Here is a 24,053-nt window from a genome sequence, read left to right as displayed (position 1 = left end):
AGGAGGGACAGGCAGGAGTCTGGAGGAACACAGCAAGCCAGGCAGCATCAGGAGGGACAGGCAGGAGTCTGGAGGAACACAGCAAGTCAGGCAGCATCAGGAGGTAGAGAAGTCAACGGTTCAGGTGTAACATTTCTTCAGGACTGGGGTGGGCGGTGGGGGGAGCTGCAGATAAAGGGGGTGGCAGGGGCAGGATGGTGAAGTGGGGATAGGTGAAGACAGGTAAATGGTACAACCTGGTTGGTAAATGGGAGGGAGGAATCCAGCTGGTGGCTGGGAGGAGTGGAAGGGAGGGGCTGGGAAAGGGATTTGATAGACCTTGGTCAGAAGAGGTAGTGCACACAGCTCTCCAGCCACGTGCTGAAGAATCGAAGGGCTCCACATAATTCATCACTCTGTTCCCATGAAAAGCCAAGCTCTATCACAACCTGCCTGCCAGTGGACTACCAGCACAACCCACACACAACCTTCATTCTGCTGCCCCTGCTTCTCCAGTCTCGTTGGAGAAAGTGAGAACTGCAGATGCTGGAGATCAGAGTCGCGAGTGTGGTGCTGGAAAAGCACAGCGTGTCAGGCAGCACCTACCACCCCACCAACCTCCAGATACATCGTATCATCCTTCGTCATTTCCGCCACCTCCAAACAGACCCCACCACCAGGGATATATTTCCCTCCCCGATCAGCGTTCCGATAAGACCACTCCCTCCGTGACTCCCTCATCAGGTCCACATCCCCCACCAACCCAACCTCCACTCCCGGCACCTTCCCCTGCAACCGCAAGAAATGCAAAACTTGCGCCCACACCTCCCCCCTCACTTCCCTCCAAGGCCCCAAGGGATCCTTCCATATCTGTCACAAATTCACCTGCACCTCCACACATATCATTTACTGCATCCGCTGCACCCGATATGGCCTCCTCTTCATTGGGGAGACAGGCCGCCTACTTGTGGAACATTTCAGAGAACACCTCTGGGACACCTGCACCAACCAACCCAACCGCACTGTGGCTGAACACTTTAACTCTCTCTCCCACTCCGCCAAGGACATGCAGGTCCTTGGCCTCCTCCATCGCCAGACCATGGCAACATGACGCCTGGAGGAAGAGTGCCTCATCTTCCGCCTAAGAACCCTCCAACCACAAGGGATGAATGCAGATTTCTCCAGCTTCCTCATTTCCCCTCCCCCCAACTTATCTCAGTGCCAACCCTCGGACTCAGCACCGCCTTCTTGACCTGCAATCTTCTTCCCGACCTCTCCGCCCCCACCCCCTCTCCGGCCTATCACCCTCACCTTAACCTCCTTCCACCTATCGCATTCCCAACGCCCCTCCCCTAAGTCCCTCCTCCCTACCTTTTATCTTATCCTGCTTGGCACACCCTCCTCACTCCTGAAGAAGGGCTCATGCCCGAAACATCGATTCTCCTGCTCCTTGGATGCTGCCTGACCTGCTGCGTTTTTCCAGCAACACATTTTTCAGCTCTAATGCATTCAAGGAGGCCACTTGGCCTATCGTAACCATGCCAACTCCTTTTCAGAGCCACTCCCTCAACCTTTCCCTGTAGCCCTGCAAACATTATGATCTTCCATCACACCCTCTGACAGGGTATTCCAGATCCTAAATTCTCTCTGCCTAAAACTCTTTACCCCATTTCCTTATTACCATTTATCTTCAATCTGTGGCCTCTGATCTTGAACAGTTCACCAGAAAGAATAATTTCTACTTATCTACCTGGTCCAGATCCTTCGTGGTTTTGAACACCTCTGTCAAATCTCTGCTCCACCTTGTCTTCTCCAAGGAGAACAGTCCTAGCTTCTCCAATCTGTACTGGTAAATAAACCCCCTAATCTCAAAACCACTCTTGTAACTGTGCTCTCCACCTTCCAAAAGCCTTCGCAGCATTCCTAAAACACAATATCCAGAATTGGAGAAACAGTCCAGTTGAGGCCAAGCCAATGTTTTGTAGATGTTCATAGTAACATTGAAGAGTTGGTTCATTCAAATAGCTGATTAATAGCATGATGTGATCAGCAATGGATTCAATTTCCACACCAACTGAGATTACCATGAACATGCTGATTCTCAACATCACCTGAGATGTGATTAACCTCTCTCTCTCTTTCTTTCTCTCTCTCTCTATCCCCCTCTCCCTTACTCTCCCTCACTCTCCCTCTCTCCATTTCTCTCTCTTGCCCTCCCTCTCTCTCTCTCTCTCCATCTCTCCAATGAGAGAGCAGCCCAATCATCCTCTGGAACTATATCATCCTTGTACTCCATGCCTCAGTTTATAAATCCCAGGCCAGTGTTTATTAGCCATTCCTAACTGATATCGAGAATGTGGTGGTGGGACGTCTTCTTGATGCTGTGCTGCCCACACAGTGTAAGTACAATCAGGGGCAGAGACAGATATCACAGGCCCTGATGCTGCACATAACCTGGCTCCAGACTCCCATTCCCAACCCAAGCACAGTGATCCCGTAGATGTGGTGTCCCTAGCTATTAAACAAGTGCTCCTTAATAAACCGACTCTGTTCAACCAGAGCGATTCCTGTTTCTGGTGTTCTTCTTCTGATGTTGACATCTTCCTGCATCACAAACCAGCCAACCAACCAACTGAGAGTAGACATCGGGGTCTCTCTTCCCTCCATTTCAGATATTTACTCCACACGCAATCGGAAAGGCTAAGAGCATTGAGGAAGACCCCGCACATCCCTCACTGAAACTCTTCTCCCTCCTGCCATCTGGCAGAAGATACCAGAGCATTTGGTCTGTCACAGTCAGACTGTGCAACAGTTTCTTCCCCCAAGCCATCAGGCTCTTTAACACAGTATAATGGGACTCTTGCCCATCTGATATTATTTCGTTTTGCTGCTGGAAAAATGTCTATTATTCATCATTCTTCTGTAACACTGTAACTTGGGTGTTTTGCACTTCTTAGGCACATTATGCCGTGTACTATTGTGTAGTTTGTGCTGTCCATGTAGCACCCTTGGTACTGGAAGAATGCTGTCTCAGTTGCATATGGTAGAAATCACAATAAAGGCTACTCTACTCTGTACTCTCTACAAGCAGGAGGCTGGAGGAACACAGCAAACCAGGCAGCATCAGGAGGGACAGGGAGGAGGCTGGAGGAACACAGCAAGTCAGGCAGCATCAGAAGGGACAGGCAGGAGGCTGGGGATACACAGCAAGGCAGGCAGCATCAGAGGGAGAGGCAGGAGGCTGGAGGAACACAGCAAGCCAGGCAGCATCAGGAGGGACAGGCAGGAGTCTGGAGGAACACAGCAAGTCAGGCAGCATCAGGAGGTAGAGAAGTCAACGGTTCAGGTGTAACATTTCTTCAGGACTGGGGTGGGCGGTGGGGGGAGCTGCAGATAAAGGGGGTGGCAGGGGCAGGATGGTGAAGTGGGGATAGGTGAAGACAGGTAGAGGGTACAACCTGGTTGGCCAATGGGAGGAAGGAATCCAGTTGGTGGCTGGGAGGAGTAGAAGGGAGCGGGGAGGGGCAGGGAAAGGGATTTGATAGACCTTGGTCAGAAGAGGTAGTGCACACAGCTCTCCAGCCACGTGCTGAAGAATCGAAGGGCTCCACATAATTCATCACTCTGTTCCCATGAAAAGCCAAGCTCTATCACAACCTGCCTGCCAGTGGACTGCCAGCACAACCCACACACAACCTTCATTCTGCTGACCCTGCCTCTCCAGTCTCGTTGGAGAAAGTGAGAACTGCAGATGCTGGAGATCAGAGTCGAGAGTGTGGTGCTGGAAAAGCACAGCCGGTCAGGCAGCATCTGAGGAGCAGCAGAATTGACGTTTCAGGCATAAGCCCTTCATCAGCCCTTCCTGATGAACGGCTTTTACCCGAAACGTGGATTCTCCTGCTCCTCGGATGCTGCCTGACCTGCTGTGCTTTTCTAGCACTATGCTCTCGACTCTTCATCCTCGTTCCCCGGGCTGCAGTCGAATGACACTAACTTCGATGCAAATATTAACAGAATCCAGCTCACCACAGTGGGTGAAAGGTGAAACGCTAACATAAAATCAGAATATTTTGGATAATTTCACTCAGTTAATTGTCGAATGCAAATATAGCCAGGAACAGTGGAGCAATGAGGAGTGCCCTTCTCTCAGAAGCTGAAAGCTGTGGGTCAGAGACCAAAATATAATCATGCGCACATCCATGGATCCCTACAGTGTGGAATTCAGCCCAACAAGTCCACACCACCCCTCCGAAGAGCACCCTGCCCAGACTCACCTCCCCCCACCCTGTAACTCTGCATTTCCCTGTGGCCAATCTACTTAACCTGCACATCCCTGGCCATTATGTGCAATTTTCCAAGGCCAAAACACCCTCACCTGCACACCTTTGGACTTTGAGGGGCAAATCGGAGCACCCAGAGGAAACCCACACAGACACTGGGAGAATGTGTTAACTCCACACAGTGAACCAAAGCTGGAATTGAACCTGAGTCCCTGATGCTGTAAGGCAGCAGTGTTAAACACTGAGCCACCCCTAAATGGAGTATAAAAGATCGAACAATACTGCATTGAAGGAGAGCATGAGCAATCGGTTTCCTCCAGTGACTTGCCCATTATTTATCACTGAAACAAGTTAGCTGGTCATTACCAAGTTGCTATTCATAGGGGAGCTTGCTGTGCACAAGTTCACTGCTGTGTTCCCCGTGTTAGTTTGAAGAAATGCTTCGCGATGTGCTGACTATATGAACGGTGTCACAGTAACATAAACTCTTTCTCTTGTCTGCACCCAAGCACATCAGGCTGTGCTCCTGCCATCCCATGGGATTTTAACTCGACTAGAGCTGAGGGAAATGTCAAGCAATTGCAAGGAAACTGAAGATTAAAAACAGTTGGAGAGAAAGGGATTACTAAACACCGCTGGAAAAATGCTTTGTCAACGGTCTTCACCTTGTACTTATCAGGACAGACACAAGAATACCAAATCACAAAGAGAATAACAATTTATACTGTATGAGATATAGGGATTTACTGGTCGGCATGTGGGCTCTCATTGGTCCCGATCTTGCCACAGATAGGCACCAGGAAACAGTTAACTGCCAAGCTTTTGTTTAAACTTCAACCAAGCAAGATTGCTCAAAGCATTGTCATGAGGTTTGGTGTTCTTGCGATTATGTCCTGAGAAGTGCAAGATGAGAAACCTTAACAGTGTATCATTTTTCTCAGCAGCACTCAAAATGATAATATATTTGTTCTTTGGATGCAGGTATTTTTTTTGCCCATCCCTAGTTACCCAGCTGTAATGTGCCCACTTCATGCAGAGCTTTAGTCCATGTGATAAAAATGCTACTCCAATCGCATTAAGGTTTATGCATATTGTCTTCAGAGTGAGCAACTTCTGGGATTACTTCATTCAGGGTCAAAGAAGGCATTTGGTATGTTTTCCTTTATTGTTCAGAGTATTGAGTACAGGAGTTGGGAGGTCATGTTGTGGCTGTACAGGACATTGATTAGGCCACTGTTGGAATATTGCATGTAATTCTGGTCTCCTTGCTCCAGGAAGAATGTTGTGAAACTTGAAAGGTTTCAGAAATGATTCACAAGGATGTTGACAGGTTTGGAGGGTTTGAGCTATTGGGAGAGGCTGAACAGGCTGGGGCTGTGTTCCCTGGAGCGTCAGAGGCTGAGGGGTGACCTTATAGAGGTTTATAAAATCATGAGGGGCATGGATAGGATAAATAGACAAGGTCTTTTCCCAGGGTAGGGGAGTCTAGAACTACAGGGCATAAGTTTCAGGTGATAGGGGAAAGATTTAAAAGGGACCTCAGGGGCAGCATTTTCACACAGAGGCTGGTGCATGTGTGGAATGAACTGTCAGAGGAAGTGGTGGAGGCCGGTGCAAATGCAACATTTAAAAGGCATCTGGATGGGTATATGAATAGGAAGGGTTTAAAAGGATATGGGCCAAGTGCTGGCAGGTGGGACTAGATTAATTTATAATATCTGGTCAGCATGGACAGGTTGGACTGAAGGGTCTGTTTCCGTACTGTACGATGACCATGTTGGTTGTGTGACTTGGGTAGATTGGGTTGGTAGGTGCCTCAACCCTTGCATATACAATTGGTGGCTTATTGCCAGAATGGGACAGTTCTGGTGCCTGGCAATCTCTCTGACTTGCCCTTTCTCATCATGTGACCCTTCAGCTTTTACTGGTAATCTAAACCCATCTGAACATACCGAGTGCCTGGACCATTGAATGCCTCCACTCTGGCTTTACACGTTTTGGAATGACCCCATACTCATGTGGCTGCTCCCTCCTGGGTCTTCACCACTGGAGAAACCTTCTCTCAGGGTTGTCCAAAACACCGTGTTCCACCAAAAGGGAGGACAAGAAGCAAAGACTTGCATTTACATAACGCCTTTCACACCCACATCTCAAAATGATTTGCAACCATTCAAGTAGTGCAATCAGTTTTGTAAGTAAGCAGCCAGACAACCTTTACCAGCACCACTGCGCTAACGAGTGGCATGGTGGCTCAGTGATTAGCATTGCTGACTCATAGCATCAGGGACCTGGGTTCAATTCCAGCCTCGGGTGACTGTCTGTGTGGGGTTTGCACATTCTCCCTGTGTTTGCATGGGTTTCCTCCCACAATCGCAAAGCTGTACAGGTTAGGTGAATTGGCCATGCAAAATTGCCCATAGCGTCCAGGGATGTGTAGGCTAGGTGCATTAGACAGAGGTCTGGGTTACTGTGCAGAGGGTCGCTGTGGACTTGTTGGGCTGAAGGGCCTGTTTCCACACTGTAGGGATTCTAGTTCAATGAGCCAATAATCTATTTTTTCTGATATCAATAGGTTATGGACCAGGCCAGAACCCCTCCAAACATTTCAAGAAGGCAGCCGAGACCCTAACTTTGCTAGTTGCAGGAAGCAGATGTAAGGTGGATATTTCAGGAGAGATGCTGCTGGGCCAACCACTTAGCTTTAAACAAAACAGAATTTATTTCCAAGATTACTGAATGAAACACAAACAACAGAAAACAGATACCGAATTACTTAACCTATCCAAAAATCCAACAGATCATCCCATCTTAATGATACTGTTCCAAATACTTCCAATAATCCTCATAAACACCCCTTGGCACAACAGCTAAAACCAAACACAGGATCTCACAGGAAAGAAGTCACAGAGGGAGAGTACCAGCCTGGACTTGCTCCTTTGGGTCCAACAGCTTTTTTTATACTACTGCTAAAAACCAAACCAAACCAGAGGGAAGCTGAGCTGGCAGAACTGGCCATTCCCCTTTCATTGTCCAAGTGTGTTTTTTTAACTCAAAAGCCTTCTACCTAAGGCAGTATCTGTTAGCTATAATCAACTTGGCCCTACAACCCTTCAGCCTCAGACTTTTCAGAATCTGTGTCATTTACGACCTCTCTGAATGAAAAAGTCAAGGACAGCATAACCTTGTTAAAGGAGCAGCTCCATCACAGGTTGGAGGATAAGTATTGGTTGGGTGAGAATTCTGGGATAACTCCTCTGCCCTTTTCTTTTATAAAGTTGTTCCTGGGATATGGGAATCACTGGCAAATATTGCCCTTCTCTAATTGCCCAGAGCTCAGAGAGGAGGTGTCAACCATCTTGCTATGGGTCTGGAGTCACATGTAGGCCAGACCAGGTGAGGATGGCAGATATCCTTGCCAGTCGGACATGAGTGAACCAGGTGGGGTTTTTTACCTGATGATAATTGACACTTGATCACCAATTGTTTCAGATTTTTATGTAATTCAAATTTCACCACGTATCATGTTGAGATTTGAACAGCATCCCTAGAATGTGCCAGAGACATTACCACTCCCAGTTAAATCTGCTTTGATGGGATGAATCATGTACATCCAAGGGCAGGACAGACTAACTCTTGGTTTATCACGTTATCCAAAAGGCAGCAATTCCAACTCATCAGCACCCATGCAGTCCCCTACTAGAGTCTCTAACTTGACTTTTGGGCTCAATTTTTTTTATTTCAAAAATATATTTTATTCATAAAAATATCTTTGTATATGTACTTAGTCGCAAACACAGTTCGATTCTGTATAGTAGCATATCGAGAAACAAAGGATAATAATTGAAAAGACTGTGGATGCTGTAAAACAGAAACAAAGTCAGAAGGTGCTGGAAAAGCTCAGCAGGTCTGTGCAGAGAAATCAGAGTTAACATTTCATGTCTGGTGACCCTTCCTCCTGTTCTGAGAAAGAAACATTGGAGTTTGGCTCCATCCAACAGAACAAGCCCAAGGAATTTCTTAACTGTGCAGGATTATATTTACATATATTTGAGGCACTGGGAGAGTCTGATAACTGAACGGACTCCCATTTAACTTTGGCCCAAAGACCTCTGACAGGGGTCTTTCCCCACTACACCTTGGCAGCAGCTGCCCCAAGTTTTACTGCATCCCTCAGCACGTAGCCCTGGACCTTGGAATGTGCCAGTCTGCAACACCCGGTCAGGGTCAACTCCTTGTTCTCAAATCTTCAGGTAGGACTTGAACACAGAACTTTCTGACTTCGGGTCAAAACCCACTGCATTCTGAGCACTAACATACTCCTCCCTCTTTAGAGTGTAAAGTTAATCAATAAAAGCTACAAAGAAATTCTATATTACATATCAGAAATTGCCACATCAATCCAATCTCTTTGTGGGTTTTGTTTTTGAATACAATACAGTGATGCTGCAGACTATTTTTTCTTTGTCTGGGTCATGCTTGACCAATTACAGCCAGAGTGCAAAGGTCATTTGCTTGGAACAATGTTACTTTCAACAGTACCCATGAGGATGGCCTGAACCAGGTCAGACTACAGGTGACCCCATTGCACTACATACACACAGATAGACAGACACACACAGACACTCCTACACACACACACACTCTCCTACAGATACACATAAACACACACACACACCCAGACTCTCTCTCATACGCTCACACATACACTTTCGCACACACCCTCTCACAGCTGTATACATCTTTACATGCGGATACACACACTCTTTCACAGACCCTCATAACCTTACCCTACCCCCTGCCACACACACATACACACACACACACATATAGGTTTGTGCGGTGAATTTGATTTTGCAGAATTACATTTTATTTTGCTCAAAAACTGCATGAGTCCATGTAAGATTCTGTAAATCCGTTTGTTAGATGAGAATCAGTCTGACCATTGTGGCACAGACAGTCTCACACAGGGAAACTCACACCTTCAATGCATTATCTGGGACGACATGACACCAATTGTTAAAATTGATTCGGAGATGCGGGTGTTGGACTGGGGTGTACAAAGTTAAAAATCACACAACACCAGGTTATATCCAACAGGTTTAATTGGAAGCACACTAGCTTTCGGAGCGACGCTCCTTCATCACCTGATATCACCTGATGAAGGAGCGGCGCTCCAAAAGCTAGTGTGCTTCCAATTAAACCTGTTGGACTATAACCTGGTATTGTGAGATTTTTAACCAATTGTTAAAGTTCACATGAGAATGTAACTTCTAAAAAAAATTCTGCAATTTACATATGAAAGAACTGAAACCAACATGGTCATTCTAAAAGATGAGCGACTTAGCAAACAATCCAGGTCTTTTTCAATATATAATTTCAGTTACATCACACTGTAAATTTTTGCTATAAATTCTGTGTCTGACAATCTTATTCTCCCCAACGACCTGACGAAGGAGCAGCGCTCTGAAAGCTGGTGCTTCCAAATAAACCTGTTGGACTTGATTCGGAGATGCCGGTGTTGGACTGGGGTGGACAAAGTTAAAAATCACACAACACCAGGTTATAGTCCAACAGGTTTAATTGGAAGCATACTAGCTTTCGGAGCGACGCTCCTTTATCAGGTGATATCACCTGATGAAGGAGCGTCGCTCCGAAAGCTAGTGTGCTTCCAATTAAACCTGTTGGACTATAACCTGGTGTTGTGTGATTTTTAACCAATTGTTAAAGTTCACATGAGAATGTTACTTCTAAAAAAATATTCTGCAATTTACATATGAAAGAACTGAAACCAACATGGTCATTCTAAAAGATGAGCGACTTAGCAAACAATCCAGATCTTTTTCAATATAATATCAGTTACATCACACTGTAAATTTTGCTATAAATTCTGTGTCTGACAATCTTATTCTCCCCAACGACCTGACGAAGGAGCAGCATTCTGAAAGCTAGTGCTTCCAAATAAACCTGTTGGACTATAACCTGGTGTTGTGTGATTTTTAACTTTTAACAGAGACTGCTAAGTTCATTGCCTTCTCATTGGGAACTCATTCCCTGATAAACCTGCCTCTACCCTCCCACCAGCTGGAAGTTGCATTCACATAGCACCAGCCATGTCCTCAGAAAGTGGTTTACAGACAACTAAGTCATTTCTTTTAGAGTGTAACTGTTGTTGGAATGTAGGAAATGGGGCAACTGACTTATGCACAGCAAGCATCCAAGGCGATAAAAACTCGTTACTCCATCTGGTTCCACATAACATTGGTTGAGGAAGAAATGTTGCACAGGACAAAGGGAGGTCTTCCCTGCTCCACTAGGGCCATGGGATCTTCCTATTCTACCTAAGCAAGCAACTGGGGTTTTGTTTTTACCCAACACTCCCCCGTACTGCTCCGGGACTGTCAATTTAGATTTTTTGCTATTGATGAGGTGCTGGCCTAGTGGTCTTATTGCTGGACTGTTAAACTAGTGACCCAGGTAATATTCTGGGGACCCAGGTTCAAACCCTGCCACGGCAGAAGGTGGAATTTGAATTCATTAAGAATCTGGAATTGAGAAACTACTGATGACCCCAAAATCCATCGTTGATTGTCGGAAAAACCCATCTGGTTCACGAATGTCCTTTAGCAAGGGAAACTGCCGTCCTTACCGGATGTGGCCTACACGTGACTCCAGACCCAATGTGGTTGACTCTTAACTGCCTTCTGAATTGTTAGGGACGGCAATAAATGTTGGCCGAGCCATCAACGCCCCACATCCTGTGAATGAATAAAAGACCAAGACTTGGGCTTTAGCTACTGATCTTTGGCCTCAGAGCCAACAGAAGCATAGGAGCACACAGGGTGGAATCTTCCTTGATACGAGAGATTAGATAAACTCCCCCACCTCACCCCTTCCAAGAGGTTGCACTGAATCACACAGCAAACACACAGGCAAAGTCCACCCCCTAGAATCAGGGCCTTGGGGCAGCTACGATGTGCTCAACACTGCCACAGAAGAGGCGGTGTCCACCAATTGAAGAGCAGTTACAGTGTTTAAGTAACCTTTGGATAAGCATATGAAAAGGAATGATTTGGAGGGACATGAGCCAAACGCAGGCAGGTGGGACTAGTTCAGTTTGGGAACATGGTCGGCGTGGACTAGTTGGACCGAAGGGTATGTTTCCATGCTGCATGACTGAGCAGTACTGAGGAAGTGCTGCACTGTCAGAGGTCACATCCATCCAATAAGACATTAAACCGGAATCTATTCTTGGGTGATCAATAATAGATTTCATGACGCTGTTTGCAGATGTGCCAGGGAGTTCTCCCCATTGTCACAGTTTAAAGAAATGGGGGTGGTTTTCCATTTAAAACAGAGCTGAGGAGGAATTTCTTCTCTCAGAGATTTTGGAACACTCCTCCCTAGTGAGGAATGGAGGTTACATCATTGAGTACATTTCAGGCTGAATTAGTTGGATCAACTCAGGTGTCAGAGATCATGGAGGCCACACATGAAAGTGGGGTTGAAGCCACAATCAGATCAGCCGTGAACTTGCTGAATGGTGGAAGGAAGATGACTTAATCCTGCTCTTAATCGTTGTGGCCAATACTTATCCCAGAACCATTAATTTTCTGATCAATAAGGGAATCAAAGGTTAAGGGTAAAAGGCAGAGAAGTGGAATTGAGGATTATCAAAATGGTCAGGATTTATTGAATGGCAAGGTGGTCTCAATGGGCCAAGTGGCCTACTACTGATTTATGGTCTAACCAACATCACTAAAAACCAATTTGAAACCAAGAATCAATTTACAAGATTGAGAAACGACAACGATGAGGAAAGATTGAAGAAGTTAAGACTGTTCTCCCTGGAGAGAAGACTGAGAGGAGATTTGATCGCAGTTTTCATTATCACGACAGACTGAAAAAGGAGATTTGAGCAAGAATGGCAGGGCGTAGGTTGAAAGTCATGTGCAAAATAAACAAGGGTGCTGTGAGAAAAACCTTTCTTGTGCAGCGTGTCACTAGAGTATGGAGTCAACGTCCCAGAAACGTGGTGGAAGCAGGGTCAATTCAAAAGCGCATTGGATGATTATTTGGATAGAAATAGTGTGAAGAGATATGGGGAGAAAAGTGAAGAGATTGGCACTGGGGAATAGAACAGGTATAGGCATGATGGGCCAAATGGTGTCAAGTTCCTGGGAGTGGTCATCCACAACAGGCTTTCTTGGACTCTTCATATAGATGCACTGGTTACAGAGTCCCAACAATGTCTCTTCTTCCTCAGGCAGCTGAGAAAATTTGGCATGGTGGCAAATACCCTTGCCAACTTTTATAAGTGCGCCATCGAGAGATTTCTGTCTGGATGTATCACTCCCTGGTATGGCAACTGTACCATTCAAGATCGGAGACGGTTACAGAGAGTGGTGGACTTGGCCTGGACAATCACAAAGGACAACCTCCCATCTATAGAATCCATCTACCAGGCCCACTGTCAAGGAAAGGCCGCCAGCATTCTCAAAGATCCATCCCACCCTGGAAATGTTTTTCTACAACCTCTACCTTCAGGGAGAAGGTACAGCAGCCTGAACACACGCACCAGCGGTTTCAAAATTCTACCCTACTGTTGTTAGAATACTGAATGGACTCACAAACTCTGAGCATTCGCCTGTACCTGTGTTTTTGTTTTTGCCGCTGTTTACCTATTATTTACTTATTTATGTTACATAACTGTGATCTGCCTGTTTTGCTCGCAAGACAAAGCTTTTCACTGTCCCTTGGTACATGTGACAATAAATTCAATTCAATTCAATTCAACTCAATGCATCTGTGACACAAAACAGATCTGTGATTTTCCAATCATTGTTGTGCAAGGGAGCTTGCTGTGCTCAAACTGGCTGCTGTGTTTCCCTCGGTTTTCACCAGTTGAAGGGAACTTTAGGGCGTCTTCAGGTTGTGGAAGACATTGAATAAATGGGAGCCTTCCTTTGCTAAAATACCAGCTCGGCACATTTAGCTTCTTTCTTACATCCTGCAGTCTCCCAAAGACAAAACCCTTTCCAGCAATCACCCTTCCCAGGCTCCAAAGGTCAATCTCATACTTCGACGCAAGAAGCTGCATCAAGAGGTCTCGACTTCTCCTGAATCATCATCAGAAAAGGATGGAACAGTGTTGTGCAGGAATCCTGCAAACTGTGTGATGTCCCCAGTAAACCACCTCAGCAATTCTACCTGTATTGTGGCATTCTGTTCAGTAACAGATCTCTCTCTCTCTCTCTCGCTCGCTCACACTCTCTCTCCTGTTAATATATCAGAGGTGTTCAGATATTTGCAAGAAAAATATATCTGTAGAATAAATGAGGCCCCTAATTCAGGCTTCTGCTACAGATAGACAGCATTAACATATAAATAAAGCTGCAGGAGAAATAACCTTGGTTTGTCTATTGCATGAAGGCAAATGCCTTTGAAAGCAATCTGTACAAAGACCTCAATTGCAATTGAAATCCATTTTTTATGAGGTTGGAAATTTTCTGTCCAAGCTCTGATGGTTTCCCTTTTTAATCATATGTTACCACATCGCCTGCTGATGTTGCCAAGTCACCTGCTATATCGAGGGTCACCCACACAGTGCCCACTTTGAATTGGCTATAGCTCACTGGATGGTGCTCTGGGTCAGAAAGTCACCGGTTCAATCCCCAGTCCAGCCTGACCTTTCCAGTGCAGGACTGAGGAAGTGCTGTACTGTCAGGAGTGTGGCCGGTCAGTCAGCGTTAGTCAGAGCCTCTTTAAGGAACCCAAAGTTGGCATCTGCTAGTCAGCTCTGTGGGGCCTCACTACAGTTATATAGCAACTGTCACAAACTCAGGATAGCACAAGATGTCCAAAAATGTTTGCATGCACATATGTTTGATTCACACGTGTGGACTGGTTACATATTCTCTCTCACACATTCACTCTCATGCACACTGTCTCACATATACATACACCCTCACACACACACACTCTCTTTCTCACAGACACACACACATACACTCTCTCACACACGCACATTATCTCTCAAACACACAATCTCTCTTACATACACACATACACTCTTTCACACACATTCTCTCAAACACACAATCTCTCACATGCACACATATACACAAATACATAGTCTCAAAACACATATGCACTCTCTCACAGACACACTCATACACATGGGCGACACAGTGGTTCGCACTACTGCCTCACAGCGCCAGAGACCTGGGTTCAATTCCCGCCTCAGGCAACTGTCTCCGTGGAGTTTACACATTCTTCCCGTGTCTGCGTGGGTTTCCTCCGGGTGCTCCAGTTTCCTCCCACAGTCCAAAAATGTGCACGTTAGGTGAATTGGCCATGCTAAATTGTCCATGGTGTGAGGTGAAGGGGTAAATGTAGGGGACTGGGTCTGGTGGGTTGCTCTTCGGAGGGTCGGTGTGGACTTGTTGGGCCGAAGGGCCTGTTTCCACACTGTATGTAATCTAATCATATACTGTCTCACATGCACACAAACATACACTCTCTCTCACGCACATACACATATACTCTCGCACACATACACACAGTCTTACAAACACACATAGATGCTCTCTCACAGACACACACACCGTCTCAAACACAAACTTGCTCACTCATATGTACACATTCTCTCTCACACACACTCCTTGATAGACAAATTTTTGGTCTCTTAGGGAATCAAGGGATCAGGACAGTTGGTGGGAAATTGGAGTTGAATCCTAAAATCAGCTGCAATTGTACTGAATGTGGAGGGTCAATAAGCCAAATGGCCTAATCTTGCCCTTATCTCTAGTTTAAAGTGCTTTGCAAACAATACAGAGATTTTTGGAATCCAATCACTGTCGTTAGAATCTTAAGTTTTCATGATTTTTAGTTTATTCTTTTATCAATGTTGATTTATGAGCCAGATGTGAGTGATGGACTATGGGACAGCCTGAGTTAAAAAGCAAAGAACAGACCACACAAGTTTTGTCTGTGTGTGAGGGCAGGCCCAGAGGCTAATTGTGTGCTGAGCGTTAATTAAAAAGGTTCGAACAAACACAGTGACCCCCCCGGGAAGTGCGTTGCATTTAAACAGAATCTTATGTTATTGCAAAAATATATTTTATTCATAAAAAACGATTATCTACATTCACAAGTATTAAAGCAGCTCTGTACAGTCTTTGCGGACCATTGGAATTTGACATTCCCTGCAGTTGCAGAAACCAAAGGCATTTCTTACTCAGGCAGGAAACTATTTCTATACATTGAAACGAAGAGTGGAGTCTGACAACGAAAGCAACTCTGGTTGTACTTTGGCAGAAAGATCTCAGACGGTGGTCTTTCCCCACTGCTCCTTGGCAGCAGGTACTTCAAGCTTCAGTGGGATACGTCCCTCAGCACATAGTCGTGAAGCTTGGAATGTGTGACCCGGTCAGGATCAACCCCTTACAACGGAAGACCAACAAGCTTTGGGCAGACCAAAGAGACATCTTTCACTGAGTTGATGGTCCTCCAGGTGCAGTTGACGTTTAAACAGATAGCAGAGGTTGGCAGTAGCTGGCGCCAGTCAATCTGAAGGCAGATTCAAGCAGATGCCAGTCATCAAATAGTGGTCCGAGGTTCTTGGGGAGAGACAATCAGAGAGGAACCAGAATTAAAACTGTTTCTCAGTACTATGCTTTCTGGAATACTGCAGAGGCTACACGACGAATTGAAAGCTCCGTGCTTAATCTGCTACACTCGGGGTGGCATGGTGGCTCAGTGGTTAGCACTGTTGCCTTACAGCGCCAGGGAATTGGGTTCGATTCCAGCCTGGGGTGACTGTCTGTGTGGAGTTTGCGCATTCTCCCTGTGTCTGTGTGGGTGTGCTCCCGTTTCCTCCCACAACCCAAAAGATGCGCAGATCAGGGGAATGGGGCATGCTAAATTGCCAAGTTGGTGTAAATATAGGGTAGGACAATGGGTCTGGGTGGGTTACTCTTTGGAGGGCCAGTATAGACTTGTTAGGCCAAAGGGCCTATTTCCAAACTGTGGGGAATCTAATCTAAGCTTCTGAAAGCACAAAGAGAGGAAAGCTGGCTGCTTCAGACCTTTCTGCCTTTGCCTGGGTTAACTGAGGTGACTCTGATCAATGTTTCAGGATAAACCAACAAGGAGTCCACATTTATGCCTGGAAAACAATTCACTGTGAAAGCCACTTAAGCAATTTTATTTATTTATTAACTATGTTCATTTGTCTGTCTGTCCAAATGGAACTGAAAGCAAATGTTTCAGGTTTAAAGCGCAGATGATAATCAGCTTCCATGCTGCTTAATTTTCACTCCGTTCATGTCAGTTTGTATTTAATAAATTGTTAAGGCTTTTGTTCCAGGTACAAAAAAGGGTGCCTGGAAATTAATTGTTCACAAAGACTGTGACTGGTTATTCAAAAGTCTGGTTAGGACCCACTGGAGGGACTATTCAGGATTTAATTTACAAATACAGAGATAAACAGATTGCTTTGGTTTATCTGTCTGTCTCTAGGTCATAACACTGCTACAACGGATGGAACCCAATGTTCAATTTATGCCCTGCAAGCTTTCACAAGCATTAGTGTGATCGTAGGATCCGTACAGTGCAGAAAGAGGCCATTCAGCCCATTGAAGACAAACAGGAGGCTGAAAGAACACACAGGTGAAAGTGAGGACTGCAGATGCTGGAGATCAGAGTCAAGATTAGAGTGGTGCTGGAAAAGCCACAGCAGGTCAGGCAGCATCCAAGAATTCCTGATGAAGGGCTTTTGCCTGAAATCTTGATTTTCCTGCTCCTCCGATGCTGCCTGACCTGCTGTGCTTTTCCAGCACCACTCTAATCTTGAAAGAACACACCCCAGCAAGCCAGGCAGCTTCAGGAGGTGGCAAAGTCAACATTTCAGATATAACTCTTCTTCAGCCAGTCCTGAAGACGGGTTTACACCCAAAACATTGCCTTCTTCTCCTGTTTGTCTACTTTGGATTCCAGCATCTGCAGCTTTTTTTGCTTCTAATTCAGCCCAACAAATCCACACCAACTGTCCAAGGAGTATCCCACCCTGACCCAAGCCCCCTGACTTACGTCCGTCACCCTGCATTTCCAATGGCTAATCCACATAGCCTTTACACTCCTGGACACTATGGGCAATTTAGCACGGCCAGTTCACCTGACCTGCACATCTTTGGACTGCGAAAGGAAACCGGAGCATCCAGAGGAAACCCACGCTGACGCAAGGAGAACGTGCAAACCCCACACAGACAGTGACCTGAGGGTGGAGTCAAACCTGGGTCCCTGACACTGTGAGGCAGAAGTACTAACCACTGAACCACCAGCGATTATCTGTTTCAGTGATGATAGCTCAGAAAGAAATGTTGGCCAGTGCATGAGGGATCACTACCCGGTTCCTTTTCAAAGTCGTGCTTTGGAATTTCTGAAGCAGTAGGTGGGACCTGGGCTTAATGCGAGCAATGATATCTCTGCACAGGCAGCACTCCCTCAATATGAAATCTCTTAACTCTCCTTGCCTTTTCCACCTCCACGTGCAGCACTTCCTCTTTTCTTTCACTGAACCAAATATAGACTGCACCGAAGAGGGAGTGGAGGAAAAACACGCTTGCTCCCAACCGCCTTCACTAGGAGTGGGATACAAGACCAGTTCATGAACAATTTACATCAACCAGCCCTGTGGGAATGAATCTGACCTTCAGTTCCCACAGCAAAGGAGCTAGTTGGAAATGCCCTGGGCAGAGCAATAGCAAAGATCTAAACCCAACGGGGTGTGGTTGCATATTAAGGAGATGAGGACTGATAATTCACAGAACAAGAGCTCAAATTGTGAACCTTAACCTATTTTTAAGCTGTTGGTCTCAGTAAAAGTAGTGGTGAAGGTGATAACCAACTGCTTCAATAGGGACATCCTCTGGAATAGTGCTGCTGTCCTTCCTAGTCTGGGCCCATATGTGACTCCAGTCCCATATTATCATGGTTGATTCTGAATGGTCCTCTTAAGCAGCTTCAGCTATTCAATTGTATTATTACTTTCTCAGGGTATCTAGAGTTGGCTACAAAAGACTTTAGCAATCTTAGACCATAAGAGTATAAGAAATAGTAAAACTAATAGACCATTTGACCCCATTGAGCCAACTCCACCATTTAATAGGATCGTGGCTGATCCAACATTCTTCACAGCCATTTTCCTGCCATTTCCCCATAAGACCTTAAGATAAAGGATCAGAATTAGGCCATTCAGCCTATCCAGTCCGCTCCAACATTCAATCATGTGTTTCTCAACCCCATTCTCCTGCATTACCCTTGATCCCCCAACTGATCATGAATCTATCTATCTCAACTGCAAATATACACTCGGACTCTGCCCTCACAGCTCTAACTGTGGAAAGGGGTTCCAAAGACCCACAATCCTCTGAGAGAAGAAATTCCTCCTCATCTCAGTCTGAAATTGTGCCTCTTTATTCTGAGACCATACCCTCTGGTCCCCGACTCTGCTATGGAGGGAGGCATTCTTTCAGTATTTGCCTTTAAAGAATCCTGTATTTTTCAATGTAATCATCTCTCATTCTTCTAAACTCCAGTGAGGAGAGTCCCAAACTTTTTCACCTTTATTCATAAGACAATCCATCTGTATCTAGTAAACCTTCCCTGAACTGCCTCCAATGAATTAATATCTTTCCTTAAATAAACTTCCCTTACCAATGATGCAAATGGGCAGAGAATTTGAGTGACTCTGCATTTTCCTATCATTCTGTTGTCAACAGGATCTCAAGCAATGTCATTAAACGAAAGGGTTCTTACAAACATTTCTGCCAGTGACAAAGTTATCCTGACCGCTTTTAACATCTCTCTATTCAAAATGCATTAGGGTGATGTATTGCTTTATCCTGAAACAAATCATTGCAAACCAATTAGGAAATGCTGAATTAGTATTGAACGATATTTTCTCACTAGATTGGCACAAGTTCAAGCTGCAGAGCAGTGTGGCTTGGAGATCTTTGTGAGCAATAGGGAAAGCTTTACCCAAGTGCAGTGAAGTATTGGTGCAGTGATACGGCAGGGAAGTGTCACACCAGCACCAAGTCACATCTGTGGAATGATGCTTCCTGTTTAACAATGTATGAAACATGAGCAGGTATTTAGAGTATTAGGTCTCTCAGCCCTCTTCTGCCAGTCAACAGGATGAGAGCTGACCTTATGAAGAGCTTAACTTCCTGCCTGTCCCCTCATAACCCTTGACTCCCTTTTGGGTCAAAAATCCGTCTAATTCAATGTTGAATCTATTCAACAACCTAGCTTCCACCTCTCACTGAGAGGAGAGAATTCCAAACATGGCTGACCTTCTGAGAGAAGGAATTCTGCCTCAATTCCTTAATGTACCCCCAAACCAAGACTCTCCCTGAAGGGAATGCATCCTCTCTATCCTGTTGTGTTCCTTGAGAAAATGTTATGTTTCAATGAGGTCTCCTCTCATTCTTCAAAGTTCCAATGAGTACAGGCCCAACCTAATGAACCTGTCATCAAAAGGCAGTCTCTCCATATCCACAATCAGTCGGGTGACCCTTCCCTGGACTACCACCAATGCCAACACACCTTTCCTTAGATAAGGGACCCAAACTGCTCACAGTATTCCAGCTGTGGTCTAATTCGTCCCTTGTATAGTTTTAGCAAGATCTCTCTATTTTTATACTCCATTCCCTTTGAAATAAAGGACAACATCCCATTCAAAATCCCTATTTCACACTGAGTTTGGATCCTAGCTTTTCATGAATCAGGCACTGGCACCTCCAAATTCCTCTTGCTGCAGCTTTAAGTAATCTTTCTCCATTTAAATAATAGTCAGCTTCTCTATTCTTCCTACCAAAGTGTATAACCTCCCATTTTCCCACATCATAAAACATTGGTGAGGCCTTTTCTGGAGCACTGTGTCCAGTTCTGGTCGCCCTGTTATAGGAAGGATGCTATTAAACTGGAGAGGGTTCAGAAGAGATTTACCAGGATGTTACCAGGAATGGAGGGTTTGAGTTATAAAAAAAAGACTGGTCACACTGGGACCTTTCTCACTGGAACATAGGAGGTTTGAGGGATGATCTAATCAAATTTTATAAAATAATAAGGAGTAGAGTTAGGGTTAATGGGAGTTGTCTTTTCCATAGGATAGAGGATTTCAGGAATGGGGACGCATTTTTAAGATGAGTGAAGACAGACTTAAAAAGAACATGAGGGTCAAATGTTTTGCACAGAGGGTGGTTCATGTGAGGAAGTGGTAGATGTGGGTACAAGTATAAAAAATAAAAATCATTTGGATAATTCCATGAAGAGGAAAGGTTTGGAGGGATATGGGCCAGGAACAGGCAGATGGGACTAGTTTAGTTGGGGATTATGTTCAGCATGGACCTAAGGGTCTGTTTCCATTTGCAAAGTTTTGGCTCACTCGCTTAATCTGTCTATTTCCCTCCGGGGTATACTACTTCAGTCATCATCTCCACATGCCTTCCCACCTACATTGGTATCATCCACAAACTTGGAGACAAAACATTCACTTCCCTCACTCGTGTATTATAAATAACTGGCCCCAGAACGATCCTTATGGCACACCACTGCTTACACTAAGGTCGCCATCCTGAAAATTGCCCATTGATGACGGTCAGAATCCTTTTTCTCAGAGTTGAAATGTCTAATACTGTGGGTCATGCATTTAAGATGAGGGGGGAAAGTTCAAAAGTGATGTGAGGGGCAGGTTTTTTTACACAGAGAGTGACAGGAGTCTGGAACACACTGTTAGGGGTGGTAGAGGAGGCAAATACGAAAGCGGCATTTAAGGGACTTTTAGATAAGCATATGAATATACAAGGAATGGAGGGATATAGACCAAGGGCAGGCAGAAGGGATTAGGTTCAGTTGGCGTCATGTTCAGCACAACATTGTTCCTGAGCTGTACTGTTCTATGTTCTATTTCTGTAGCTCCTGCCTTTAAAATCCTAGGGTGCATCCCATCAGGTCCAGGGAACCTGTTGGTGGTTAGCACCACATGTTTCCCTAAGTTCATTTTTCTACTGATAGGTATGGCAATACCATTCCACATAAAGTTAAGTCTCTCAATGAATTTTGCTGATAGCCTCACTAAAACCAAATCTGAATCATAGATTCAAGTATGATAACTGGACCTACACCACAGGCTGGATACATTTCTGGAAATAAAATGGATAAGGAGTTGAATAATCATAATGGTTTGTTTTAATCTCTGCAACCAACATCCTGATCAGTCAAATGGAGATATGGCTTGTCGAGCCCTAATGAGCCTTCCCTGCTGCTTCAGATTCCTGCATAAAGCACCTTTGAAACTATCCAAATGATCTTTAGTGCAGAAGCTATGCTCCATTTCCACTGAATTGAACCCGCTATTTATGTGCAGATAGCATGCAATAAGATCTGCAAGAGCTTTTCATTAGATGCAATGGGCCAGTGAACTAAGCGAAGGTACAAATTACAGATCATAATCATATTGCTAATAAACTGTTTTTTTAGAAAGAAAATAGCAAATCTTATGCAAATTCACTGGATTACTCTGGGCAGGTTATGTACAGTATATCCAAAAACCCATAATGGTTGACTAACTAATCACATTTCCTTTTATAAGGGAGGAGTCTGATATTTTGTAGTGTGCAGGAAATAATTTACAGCGACAGGAATAAAACACACACACACTCACACACACGCACATAGACACGCACAGACACCTGCATGCACAGACACTCGCACGCACACAGACACACAGACACACATGGACACCCACACACACGCACCCATACACGTACACAGACACACACACATCCACACACACACACACAGACACGCTGTGATCATATATAGTTTAACACCACTATACCGTTTCTATTCAGTTCAAGGTTGAAGATCCCCAGGAGCCATATCAAAGATGCTCCCCAGGGTCCGAAGTAACATTTATCTCCCAAAGAGCATCACTGAAAAAAGCAGATGATCGGCTTATTGTAAGCTAGGCTCAGTTGGAAGAACTCTCACCGATGAATTAGAAATGTGTGGGGAGATGGTCACAATACAGAGACTTGAGCACTTGATCTAGTAGCAGCAGTGTGGACCATCTACAGGATGCACTGCATAAATTTGTCAAAGATCTTCAGGCAGCACCTTCCAAAACACGACCTGGATTTGATCAGTAGCGTCCAGAGTTGAACGGGCTAGGTGGATTAGCCATGGGAAATACATAGTGATAGAGCAGCAGATACATGGAAACACCACCACTTTCAACTTCCCTTCCTGACTTGGAAATATATCACCGTTCCTTCACTGTCGCTGGTCAAAATCCTGGAATTCCCTCATTCATGGCATTGTGGGTCAACCCACTGCAGGTGGACTGCAGTGGTTTAAGAAGACAGCTTACCTTCTCAAGGGGCAACTAGGGACAGGCATTAAATTCTGGCCATGCAGCGATGCCCACATCTCACAAAATGAATATAAAAATGAAGGGCAGATCCCCTAGTGATTGATGAGAGAGTGCTGCTCCTCCATTGGAGGTGTCATCTCAAGGATGATGCAACAATACAAAACCCCATGTTCCCTCTCAAGTGGATAGTAAAGTTTTGGATGCACCATTTAAAAATATCTGAGGTGTCATCTCTAGTGTTCTGCCAAATATTTAACACTTGATCAACCTCACAAAACCACTTTGACATTATCAGATTATTGTCAGAGTGCAATTCACAGGAAACACAAAGAGTGCTGGAGAAACTCAGCAGATCTGGCAGTATTTGTGGAGAGAGAAACAGAATTAACATTTTGAGTTCAATATGACTCTTCTGCCGAATCTCTAGGGTTCATAGCATCCCTACAATGTGGAAACAGGCCATTCGGCCCAACAAGCCAACACTGACTCTTCAACATGCATTCCACCTAGACTCCATCCCCCCACCCCCCTCCCCCACACACACACACACTATTCCCATAACCCTACCTTTCCCACGGCTAACCCATCTAGACTGCACATTCCTGGACACTTTGGGCAATTTAGCATGGCCAATCTACCTAACCTGAACATCTTTGGAATGTGGGAAGAATCTGGAGCACCTGGGGGAAACTCACGCAGACACAGAGAGAACGTACAACCTCCACACAGGCAGTCACCCAAGGCTGGAATCAAACCCAGGTCCTTAGCACTTGAGGCAGCAGTGCTAACCACTGAGCTGCGGTGCCACTCAAGACAACTCATATCAAACTTGAAAATGCCAGACCTGCTGAGTTTCTCCAGCATTGTGTGTGTCTGTGTATGTATGTATGTCTGTCTGTGTCTGTGTGTTATGTATGTGTGTGTTTGTCTGTGTATGCGTGTCTGTGCATGCGTGTGCGCGTTATGTGTATCTGTGTGTCTCTGTATGTGGAGAAAGTGAGGACAGCAGATGCTGGAGATCAGAGTGGAGAGTGTGGTGCTGGAAAGGTACAGCAGGTCCAGCAGCACCCGAGGACTAGGCTTATGACCGAAACGTCGATTCTCCTGCTCCTCAAATGCTGCCTGACCTGCTCTGCTTGTCCAGCACCACACTCTTGACTCTGTGGGTGTGTGTGTGCGCATGTCTGCATGTGTCTGTGTGTTATGTGTGTGTGCGTTTGTGTGTGCATGTGTTATGTATGTCTGTGTGTGTGTGTTATGTGTATGTGTGTGTGCGTGCACATGTTATGTGCCTGTGTGTGCGTGTTATGTGTCTGTGTGTGCACGCTATGTGTCTGTGTATGCATGTTGTGTGT

The sequence above is a fragment of the Chiloscyllium plagiosum genome, chromosome 10 (assembly GCF_004010195.1).
Source record: "Chiloscyllium plagiosum isolate BGI_BamShark_2017 chromosome 10, ASM401019v2, whole genome shotgun sequence".
Lineage (NCBI taxonomy): Eukaryota > Metazoa > Chordata > Chondrichthyes > Orectolobiformes > Hemiscylliidae > Chiloscyllium > Chiloscyllium plagiosum.
Note: the sequence above shows the minus strand (reverse complement) of the source record.